This window comes from Prosopis cineraria, unplaced genomic scaffold (genome assembly GCF_029017545.1).
Source record: "Prosopis cineraria cultivar Desert tree isolate PC_DT_omini unplaced genomic scaffold, ASM2901754v1 PC15, whole genome shotgun sequence".
Lineage (NCBI taxonomy): Eukaryota > Viridiplantae > Streptophyta > Magnoliopsida > Fabales > Fabaceae > Prosopis > Prosopis cineraria.
In genome coordinates this window covers 704768-716894 of record NW_026555346.1, presented here as the reverse complement: position 1 = coordinate 716894, position 12127 = coordinate 704768, and the positions used below count along the sequence as shown (strand labels likewise).

General features: G+C 36.1%; 1 pseudogene; it reads right to left on the bottom strand.

Annotated features, from left to right (window-relative positions):
- Positions 1–2902: 2902 nt before the first annotated feature.
- On the bottom strand, positions 2903–4916 carry LOC129294241 (zinc finger CCCH domain-containing protein 29-like; annotated as a pseudogene).
- Positions 4917–12127: the final 7211 nt, after the last annotated feature.

Genomic DNA, 12127 nt, shown 5'->3' with positions numbered 1-12127 from the left:
CCTTGAGCACAATTCCTGAAATACTCTAGGGTTTTATTACCACATCGATTGACCGATCAGGTATGTTATATATCTCTGAAGCAGCTCCTTGCCTATCTTGTTTTAATTAAGCAGCTAGCGTCACGAGGATTTTTGAACTCTCAGTCTTACTCAGCTCATTCTTTTTTTGGCCTGAATGCTCAGCTCATTCAAACCAGTTGGTATTTGACATTGTATATTGGTACAAGCTACCTAAACCACGGTTGGTAAATCCTAATTAATTAACAGCAAACACGAAATTATTGGCAACTTTATGTTAGAGAAAAGTAAAAGGTAAGGAATCTTTTTTCTTGCTCTGTTGCTTTCGAAACTGTTGAGTACACTGGAATCTTGTAATTATTCACTCGCCCACTTCTCTTCCTATTTGGCCCTCAGATTCGAGAAGGAAGAGAGCGCGGCTTTTTTTCCAAGCCAAGGCAACTCAATCCTATATACATGTATGAAGCATAAACACTCTCAACAAAATACATCGTATTTCCGTATGAGAGCTATATGAGTATAAGCAGTAGTACTTATTTCTCGGACTCCGTGCATTAGAACATTATGTTTTACAAACCAAGAAGAAGTGATAATACAAATTATCTGAATTTGGCAAATTAAGACATGATGGTAGATAGATGGCAGCATCACTGGCAGAGGAGAAACGTGGGCTTGGGAAAACAGTGAACAACCTCCACAAGAAAAAATAACTTGAACGACAAACAAGGACTCGAATGAAAGAAAAAGGATGGAGCAGGTACCACCATGACATCAGCCCCCACTAACAACACTAAATGTTTCATACTCATGTCTCCACCCACCTCCATTTTTTTTCAAACGTTTGACCTTTTTTCCCTGAACCTTGTTTGAATAGATTACATATTATTCACAAATTATCAAACCTTCAGGTTAGAGACTTTCCAAAACATTATAGGAAATGAACCGCCATTTTCATTGTCATCAGGTCGCTTCTTTTCCGGCCCCAAGGTTTTGTTTATTTATATGCTTTTCAGTCATGTAAAAATATATTATGAGCGGGAACATATTCTCTAGCGCAAAAGGATCATAACTTATGCTGTAATAAAGGGTGAGCTATTATATGTTCCTTTCCTTTTAAAAACTAGAAAAATTAAACCCCTTGTGTATCGTAATGGGAATGATTCACTTTAGAGGAGGCATTGCACAGTGCGGGCAGACAATTAGTTGGGAAATAAAATTGCAATGCCAGACCCAGAGTGTGAGGAATGTTAACATACAAGTTTTTTAAAGAATCATAATAATGTCTACATCGTTTTCTTGATGGAGTCGGTAAGAAAACGAAAACAAAGCTCAAATGGTAAAAAATACTTCCAATAGTTGGACCGTTGAATAACAAGAGTACATATTATTCAAAATCAGAGAAAACACACCTGCTGTGTGCTCCATCGTCGTTAGTATCATTGTGTTGTGAACTCCTCAAAGTGTAGACTGTTAAAACCAGTCATAATCTGTTAAAACAAAGACTATCCTAGTTTACAATTTTCTTCAGGGCTATAAAAATTGTTTTCCACAATAATGAGAGAACGAAGAGATTGATTAGATAATATTTGCCTTCACATCTCATTTTCCCATGGGATTGTTTCATCAATCAAGTTGTTTATACTGAAATTGACAAAATATTAAATTGTTTGGTTGCCTCCTGAATTTTCAATTGATGCACGTTTTATTCTACTCCTGCAGCTACTTTTCACAATAACTTCTCTCTCTACTAATTCAATCGGAACTTGAATTTGAAATGACATTATTGACTTGTTCATACCCGGACAGGCTTTTTCTTTATGCAAAGTAAATGGAAACAATATAATTTTAAATTCTGTATTCAAATTTTATTATAAGTTTTTATTTTTTTATTTTAAATTCTTACACTTTTATTTTTAAATATTCTCAAAAACTTAAAATATAAAAAAAATGAAAGTATAAAGACCTAAAATATAGAAAAAGAAAAGTATAAGGATCTATAATAAAACTCAAACAAAATATAAAAACTTAAAATTATATTTTTCCAAGTAAATAATATCTTAAATTTCAATTTCGAGTTTAAATATTTAATCATTAGTATTTGGAAGCAAGTTAAAACCTAAAAAGAGAGTGCACGACTTTTCCTTATTCAAAGTCAAAGACGAGCGCTTCTATTTCAAACCCAAGGCCAAGACAGGGCAATTTTTACGGAAGTGTAGACTCAACACACCGATTGCTCTTTCGTCATTTATTCATCAGAAGTGGCGCCCTTCTTTTTTACCAATTGCATGTTGATTTTGTCTACCCTATGTTCAAGAATCCACAAGAAATTTTCAATGCGACCTTGAAGCACATACAGATTGTGTTATCGTTTTCTTTTTTCAGTCCTTCTTAGTCTATTTGTACATGGCATGCATGGAATTTAGTACTCTAACGGTTATCTGTGCCCTCATGATTTTCAAGCAAGCAACAAAGCCACCCACCACTCATAAAATGAAAAATGTTGCATGATCCTGAATTATGAATCATTTAATCTACCAGTATTTAACTAGAACTTATAACCCATATAGTAACATAAATATAAGCATGCTACAAATTGAATGATTTATAACCCATATATTAACAGAATTTAATGAAAAATATATTTAAAAAAAATATCCTTGCTACCATCTATATTGAATGTTTCTCCAACTCTTGACCCATAAAAAGTAGGTACTCTAAATCAAACTCTGGGCTAACCAAACTCTGCTACTTCTGGCAACATTTTTCTTCATCCTCCATCCATGCAACATTGAATAGTAGCTATTGTTCAAAATACATAAATAAAATAAAAAATAAATAAAACTCGATCAAAATAATCAAGAGCAATTAGCACGGCAACGCTTGTTTAAGCCACCATCTGCTCCGGTTCTATGTACACGTGCTTCCCCAAAACTGGAAGCATCTTTACTCAGATCATTCTGCTTCTTCTCAGCAACACAACTCCTTAGAGGGAACATCTTTAGCCAACGAATGAAACCATGAGATATCTGGTTCACCGTGTTCCAATGGAGTCATGGACATTGCAGACACCCCCTCATTCCAAAACCCAAATGAAGCAGATTTCTTCAGCATGTGCAGCTGATGTCCATTATTCATGCCCCAGTCCAATTTTCCATCAGGTGAACTCCAATTTGAAAGAGTGGATGACGCCCTACAGGAGGGGTGGGAAGGCGAAGATAGTCTAAGATGGTGACTCGCTGATTCACCACAATCGATAAAACTTTGGCTTCTCTTGGCAAAGGCAGCTGACCTGGAATTCATCACGGCTGCTGCCATAGCAGCTGACGAGTCAAACCCAAATGCAGAGGTTTTCCTCACTTGAGAGGAAGGCAGGTTGGTTGGATAGCTTGCGAGAAGGTGGTTCATGTTTTGGCGCATTTGAAGCCCACTTGGAGAGTGCAATTGGCTAGACGATGAGGGTTATGCTGAAAGTCCATGTAATTGAGGTGATACAAAATGATCGAGAGATCCTAGAAGGTCATCAAGGTTGGTTGGGTTCAGATCACCGATCTTGCTGAAGTCTTTGTTTCGTAGGGGCAGGGAGGAGATTCGAGCCAACTCTTCTATCAATTTTTGCTACTGTTAGTTTGCAGGACTTTCTGGTCCAAGCAGTTCTATATCTAGATCCAAATCCCTAACACTCAAGGTAGCTTTCAGCCGACTGCCAGGGAGCTGCAATAAAGGGGGGTGGCGTTTCTTTTGTTTGGCCATAAGCTTCCACTCTTAGGAGGTGAGGAAGCTGCAATGGGAGACATAGGAGGAGTTGAAACAGTTGGCATTGGCAAAGATGAGGAGCTAAGAGACAATGGACTTGATGTCATAGCAAGTACACTAGCCAAGGACTTTGGAGAAGGCACAGCAGAGCCAGTAGAAGCATACACTTGGCGCAACTCTTCAGGTTTGTGGGCAAAGAAACAAACTTTCCTGGTACATCCAATCTCCTCCTTACAAAGCTTTGTCCGGTATTGAGTAGGGTGGAGCCAGGACTCAAAAACACCATGCGCATACTCACAAGCATCTCCCTTCTGGCAGGTGCCCTTGCGAAACTCAGGGCATGGAACGCAGCTGTAAGGGTACTTACGTGGGTCCCTCCTCCTGGCATTCTCCCCAGGATGAACAAACGGACACTCGGTCCAATCATGTAAGTAAGCCCTCGAACATGGCTTCACCTTAAAACTGTACATCCTAAACTCGTTCATTCTATATACATTGCTGTTTTTGTCAGGCAATGATACATCAACAGGATATTCTTTTTTTGCAGTTCCTTCTTTTGAGGAGATAATAGGCACTGCAATTTTATGTTGCTCCATCAACTGATTAATGATTTGATCTCCTTCCCCGCCACTGAGCAACAACTATATGGCCTTTCTTCTTGCGTTGGAGAAGGCATTGAAGGCAGGGGCAATCAGGTTGACAGGCTTATTTCCACTAGCATCAATGCAATCAGCATCGGCACCGGCATCAAGCAAGAGCTGAACAATCTTGATTGACGAGTGAGAGCCGCCAACAGCAGTACAATGGAGAGCAGAGGCCCTATTGGAACCACAGGTTTTGTTCACTTCAACCCTGCCAGTCTCAATTATGTACTTCAGCACTCTTGTACTTCCAAATAAAGATGCAATCATGAGGGCCGTCCTCTTCTCCCACCCTATCCTCTTTAACCCAATTCTTCTACTATACCAAAAGCTTGGCACGTTGATATCGCAGCCCTTCTCTTCCACTTCTTTTCTGAAAGCTTCAAGATCATCGGATGCCGAGAGTTCAAGCAAAACCGAAGAACCGCAGAAGCTCCGCTTTTGAGACTCGCTTTCCATGGTGCCGTTCAAGGGAGAAAGCTTACTTTTCGAACCACTACACATGCCCAGGTTCTGCATCATAAGACAGGATAAACTTGATAAACCCTTTTATTAGATGCCTCGTTTTCTTACAAGGAAAATATATATATATATATATATATAAAAACCCCTGAGAGACCAAAGTTGGAAACAAATCTCTCCACGATATATCTAACTAAAGCTAGGTTTCTGAATCTCTGAGGATGTACTGCTAGCATTTGCTGAACGAGTTCTTTCACAACAAACCCGCAAAATAAGTAACAATCCCTGCCGATGACTTGGTCTTTAGACCTACCTTATGTAACAGTTTCGAGCGCAAGAAACAGGAGACAAAAGAGAGACCAGGGAAAAACAGTAAAAAAATAATAATAACCTTCAAAGATCGACTGAGAAACGAACATAAGAAACTGTCGAAATAAATCCCTCAAACTTATCTGAAAAAAGACAACGAAATGCCAAATCCCAAACTTTATCAAGAAAATCAAATCCTGGAGACCAAAACTTAATTGAAAAGTCAGCGTACCTTCGAAAATTGAACAGTGTGGAGTAGTGTTGGGGTGAATCCGGTGGATCGGTGTGAGAGGAAAATCGAGTAGGCCTCCACTGAGAAGTTGAGCAACAAAGATGAGGGGTTGGCCCTTTTTATGGGGTGTGCCCACTCGGTCCATCAAGGAGGAACAGCGAAGGAAAGCGTGACTTTTCATCGACGCTCTTTCTCTGTGGTCAAAGTCAAATAGTCAAAGCCACCTTTTATTGTACGCATTTATTCATTATTTATTACCCGCCCCTTTCAAACTTTTCTAAATGAGACTCAGGGAATGCAATTCAAAATTTCACACGTACTTTGCTTGATGGGCACGTGAGGGAATCAAAGAGTAATGATAAGCATGGTTATTAAAACCGGACCGGATCGGTCGGTTCGACCGGTTCGACCAAGAACCGACCTGGTATCCGGTCCAGAGATAATGCAGAACCAGGGGGAGGGAAAACCGGATAGGAATTGCCTGAACCGACTTTAAATCGAACTGAACCGGGAGAACCGGCGGTTCAGGCAGTCCAGTTTTTTTTTCTCCTTCCTAGTTTCACAAAACAGCGTCATTTCTGCGGTCCAGTATTTTGTTTTTTCTCCTTCCTAGTTTGACCATTTTTTCGTTTCAAACTCAGTCCGGCATTCCTCTACAGTCTTCCTCACTCATACCCTAGCCTTCATCGTCTTCATCATTCCTCCACAATCCTCTGCCGTCACCTTCCATTTCTGCTACGGCGTCATCATCCTTCCTCACCTAAACTCGAGCTTCCATCATCTTTTAGCCATTCTCACTTCCTCTAATTTCTCGTTCACTCCACCCAAGCCTCCATTCATCTTTGTGAGGACTGGTTCATTGCCATCAAGAAATTTCCACCAGCGCCACTCACCGTTGCCCATTTCTTCTACATTTCTTCATCCATTTTTGTTCTCGCCGTAGACCACCATAGCTCACGCCATTTCTGAGCTTCCTTATTATCGATTCATCTCTGTTCTTCCCCTGTTCTTTACTACCTCACCTTCGTCCAGTTCATCGCTTGGGTTATGCATTTTGGGTGCTGTGATTTTGTGCTGGATTTTTGGGTTGCTATTTCTAGCTTCCGCAGAATCAGTCCGGTAAACCTCGCGAGCTCTCATCTAGTCATCTTGTTCGCGTTCCTCCCTCTCTTCTGTTCGTCGCATTTTCTTTAGTCTCGGGCCTCTCGACTGACCTCTCATTTCAGCATTTTCTAGTCTGATCAAGTCCATTTCCAGCCTCTTCTGCCATCTTCAATCTTCATTAACAGGTTAGAGCTCTTATTCTTAAAGCTTAATCAAATGATAGTTTAAGAAATAATTGGTTGTGAATCTGAACGTCTGGTGCTGATTACTGATTGCTGATTTAATAATTTTGATTATATTTTGATTAAGCTTAGTTGTTTTTTATGGATTTGGAACCTCCCACTCTTGCCACTGAGCCTAATGTGCAAGTTAATAATCCTGATCCTACTCCTGTTGTTGATACTCCCTCTGGCTCAACTCCAAATAGTAATAGCACCCCACAAATTGCTATTGGTTCGAATAGTAATGATGCCTCTGGGATTCAAGTATCATCTACACCATCTCTTCGGGGGAAAAGTGATCCTGCATGGGAGCATTTTGCTTTTAAAAAAGAGGGAAGAACCTGTGTGTATACTTGCCTTCATTGCTCCTCATCATTTAGAGGAGGTGGGATCAATAGGATGAAGCAGCATCTTGCAGGTGTTTCAGGAAATATAATTTCTTGTAAGAAGGTTCCACATGATGTTCGCCATAGAATAGTTCAATCTCTAAAAGAAGTGTCATTGGCAAATAAGACGAAGCTTAATGATCCAGACATGCTTGAAGAGTTTGTTGATAACTCAGAATGTGAAGTAATTGCTCCAAATCTAGAGCCAAGTAAGCAAGCTAAGAAGGCAGGTTCTAGCAGTGTTGTTATAAAAAAAGAAAAAAGAGCAGGGTTGATAATTATTTTGCCCCAAGGTCAACTTCTGGCTCCCAACCAGGGCTAAAGAGTGTGTGGTCATCTAAAGAAGCTCAGTATAAAGCTAAATTAGCCATTGCAAAGTGGTTATATATGAATTGCATTTCATTTAATGCTGTAAATTGTCCATATTTTTTGCTTGCTTTAGATGCAATTGTTGCAATTGGCCCAGGTTTTAAAGGTCCTTCATTTGAGGAGTTAAGGGTTGACCTGTTAACTGATTATAGAAAAGAGTGTCAACTACTTATTGAAAGCCACCGAGCCACTTGGAAAGAAAGTGGCTACACACTCATGGCTTATGGCTGGACCGACAAAAGGCAACGGACATTAATAAATTTTTTGGTTTATTCTCCTGTTAGCTTGGTTTTTGTAAAGTCTGTTGATGCTTCACATATGGTCAAGGATGCCAAGAATTTTTTTTAATTGTTTTGTGAAATTATTAAGTGGGTCGGTCCTACAAATATAGTGCATGTTGTGACTGATAATGCAGCAAATTATGTAGCTGCTGGCAGGTTGATTCGTGAAAAATATAATCATATATATTGGTCACCCTGTGCTGCTCACTGTTTGAATCTTATTTTGAAGGACATTGCAAGCATGCCCCATGTAGCTGACCTTGCAACAAAGGCATCAAAAATTACTATTTTTGTGTACAATCATGTGGCTTTTCTTTCATGGCTTAGGAGAAGAGATGGCTGGACAGAAATTGTACGCCCAGGAGCGACCAGGTTTGCTACTACCTTTATTGCATTGAAAAGTTTGCATGAGCACAAGCATGACTTGCAAGCCTTGGTCTTAGATAAACACTTTCATGATAATAAACTATCAAGGACTAAAGCTGGGCAACTAGTTGGTGACATTGTGTTGGACAAGAAGTTTTGGGATGATTGCCATCAAATTGTATGTCTTGTGGGTCCTCTTATCAAGCTACTAAGAATTGTAGATGCTAATGAAAAACTATCTTTGGGTTATGTTTATGAGGGTATGCAGAAAGTAAAGAATTCAATCAAAAATTTCTTTTGTAGAAAGAAGGAACAATACAAACCTTACACAAGCATAATTCAAGCTCGGTGGGATAAGCATTTGAAGTGTGATTTGCATGCAGCAGCCTACTTTTTAAATCTTGCATTCTTGTATGATCAAGGATTTATAGAGAAGAGTAGAGTGACAAAATCAATGTTGGACTATTTTTCAATATACAAGTCTACCTATAAATATTCTGACATGATTTCTGAGATGCAAATGTACCGCAAGCGCCAAGGCTCTTTTAGTCGAGAAGAAGCTCATAAAGTAGCAAATGAAATACAACCTGGTTAGCTTCTTCCTCTTTTTTTCTTTTATTATAATTTTAAATATTAACTACTATTAATTTATTTGAATTTGATGTAGATGTCTGGTGGCAATGTTTTGGGGGTAGTGCTCCAATATTACAAAAGTTTGCAATTCGCATTTTGGGACAAACTTCTTCTTCTTCAGGATGTGAAAGAAATTGGAGCCTATTTGAAAGAATTCATACCAAAAAAAGAAATAGGCTAGAACATGAAAGATTGAATAATCTTGTGTTTGTTAATTACAACTTGCGTTTGCTAAATAGGTGATCATTAATCATTACTCAAATTTGAAATAACTCTCTTTGGCTTCAATAATTGAATGATTAGGGATTTAATTGTGATTTTTAATATATATGTAGAAGGTCAAAATTGAAGAAGGTGAGCTATGATCCTGTTGATTATGAATCAATTGATAAACTTGAGTATTAGATAGCTGAAGAAGTTCCAACTCCAAATCCTGATTTCACTATTGAGGAAATTCAAAATGAAGATTTTTTTGGTGGAAATGCATGTCCCTCTGGATCTAGTCTTGAATTAAGGGAAAATGAAGGTTGCTCCTCTTTTTTTTTACATTAAAGCTTTGTTTGATTTATAGTTTATTCATTCATTATTTATATGTCAATGCTAACTATTTTTTTGCCAAATATATGTCTAGGTGTTGTTGAAGATGTCAATGTTCTGCAATCTCCTATTTTGAATTCATCAAATGCTATAAGAGTTGAAGGAGATGTTTGTGATCTACAACATGATTTTGGAGAGTTTAATTTAAAAGATTTATATGGCAATTGAATGTTGTAGTTTTTTAGTTGAATTTGGACCATTGGATTGTATGATAATGTTAGACTATAGTGTTGTGTTGTGTATGGCCATGAATGACTTTGAAGTATGCCTTTAAACTTTAAAGTATGAAGAAATTATCACTTTATTAGTAGTTAGTTATCTTTAATTTATCATAATTTCCTATAATTTTTAATGTATAATATTTAAAATATATTAATTTAATTACAAACGATCTGACCTCGATTCGACCTCGGTCTAATGTTTGAACCGTGAACCAGTGTCTTGACCGGTTCAATGTTCGGTCCGGTTTTAATAAACATTGATGATAAGTGGGTTAATGGGAAAAGCCAAGGCACAGCTATCATATTCTACACTTGGAAGCGCGTAGAAGTGGCGTGAGTAATAGTAAGGGACTAAATGGCGATGAATGATAATAGAGTTATATAGACTTATAGTGTGATGCCATGAGTCAGCTATCCACCAAGCAGTTATGTTTGGATACTTCTTTAAATCAGGTTTTAAAAAACTTATCTAAATCAATTTTTAGGTGTATTTGAATTTCAATTAGCAAAAATTAATTAACAAAATATGATGATATTTTGATAATATTTTCTAAAATTAGTTTTGATAATTGAAACTGTTAGGATAACTTTTAAGCATCAATTATAAATATGGGTAAGATGGAAAGTGTTCAAACGTTGAGAATTAATTATAAGATGGAAAAAAAAATAACTTACATCAAATGAAGTTTTAGAAGGAAAATGGAGGTTTGAATAAATTGAGAGTATTTCGATAAAGTTTTTCAAAACCATAATTTTAGACCTATAATTGATTCTACATGAGTATTTAAATAGGTCATTAGTTCCTGAAAATCTATTTTGCAAAGGCTAACCAAACACTCTCAATTTTTTCAAATTTCATTTATTTTTTCAAACTCTATTTTGCAAATTTAATTTTTGCTTCCATTTTGAGAAGAATTTGCAAAATCTCTGACCAAAAAAAAAAATAAGAATTTGCAAAATCAATTTTAAAAAATATTATGCTACTCTTCTTAAGAAAGCATAGAGGGCCTGACGAAGCTTTTGGTTTTGTATGGGCCCAGCAATTTTGGACCACAATTATGCATGCCCGTGCTCATCTCATATCTCTCCAGGCCCATTTTCTTTATTAGATGACTAAGGATCCGTTTGTTTTAGTTTATTTCATAAAAAATGATTAATTTTTTTAAAAAAATTATTTTGTGAGTTATTAAAATGTTTATTTAAATTTTTGAAAATAATAAAAATCCAAAAAATAGCATATTTTTTATTATTATAAATCATTTTAAAGAGGCGATAGATGAGATAAATTATTTTAAAGTGGCACAATACACAAAGATATCATAAAGTTTTTAAATAATATAATAATAAATCCTTTTTATGAAACAAAAATTAAGAAAAATATTATAAAATTTAAAAATAACTAAATAATAATTACTTTTTTATTATTGTAACCACATATAAAATAATGTCTTCTTTTTATAAAACCTCTAAGAAATAATTCTCTTTTTATAAAATCTATAAATTATCTAGAAATTACTTATTTTTAAATGATAAACAAAAAAGCCCTAAATCCTTTCACCCAAGTTTTCCCATTATAAGGGTCTTCAACCACCATATAGATTATCCAAATTTAAAATTTTTAATTTTATATTTATTAAAATAAAAAATATAGATTATAAAAATTTATTTTACCATCAATTTAGATGATATAGGTTTAATTTGAATAGTTTAATTTAATAATTTTTATAAATTAACTATCCAAATTTACCCCGGTGCACGATTTAAATTTAAAATTTATTCTTGTTATTTTTTCTAAAATTTATTTTTAAAAAGGTGCCCATTAGAAGATTATCTTTACATGGACTTAAGCATACTGGAATGTATCATATCAGTGATGTTAGGTTATGTTGAATGTTTCATTGTAGCTTTAAAAACCATACTTATACTCTGGCATCATCGATTGGGTCACCCCCACTTGAAGATTGTTACTCAAGTTCTTCAATTAGCTCAACTTCTCGCTACTAAGCATAGCCCAAAGTTGTCAATTAAGTTAAGGCTAACCCTTAAAAGACTAAGGCTTAAGCGGACTGGCTCTTTTAAGTCTTGTTTTATTTCAGGTTTCATTGTGCAAAGTCTAACTTAGGGCCACAGGGTTGAAGGGTTGGTCGAGGCCCTATTTTTTAATTTTTCAATTTAAAAATATAAAAAAAACATATTTAAGATTTTTAAAAAAATTATTACACACAGTATTAAGTATAGAAAAATAAATTTAAGTTAATCTACTTAAAACCAAATTTAACTCTAATAAAAAATAGCAACATCATAAAATTAATCGAGATAACAATTAGATTTTGCCAATATCATCAACTAAGTCTTGATGGGTAAGGGATGGAGGAAAAGAAGGTGGCAGGCTGTGTGCTTGGTCAATTGGTTGGTTGATAGATAAGTAAGAAGGAATGAGAATGACCGAATAAGGCTAGGGTTTTCTTTTGGTGTATAATTATATGTAATGTTTATTTATTTCACATTAAAATTTAAAAAATATATAAAAAGGC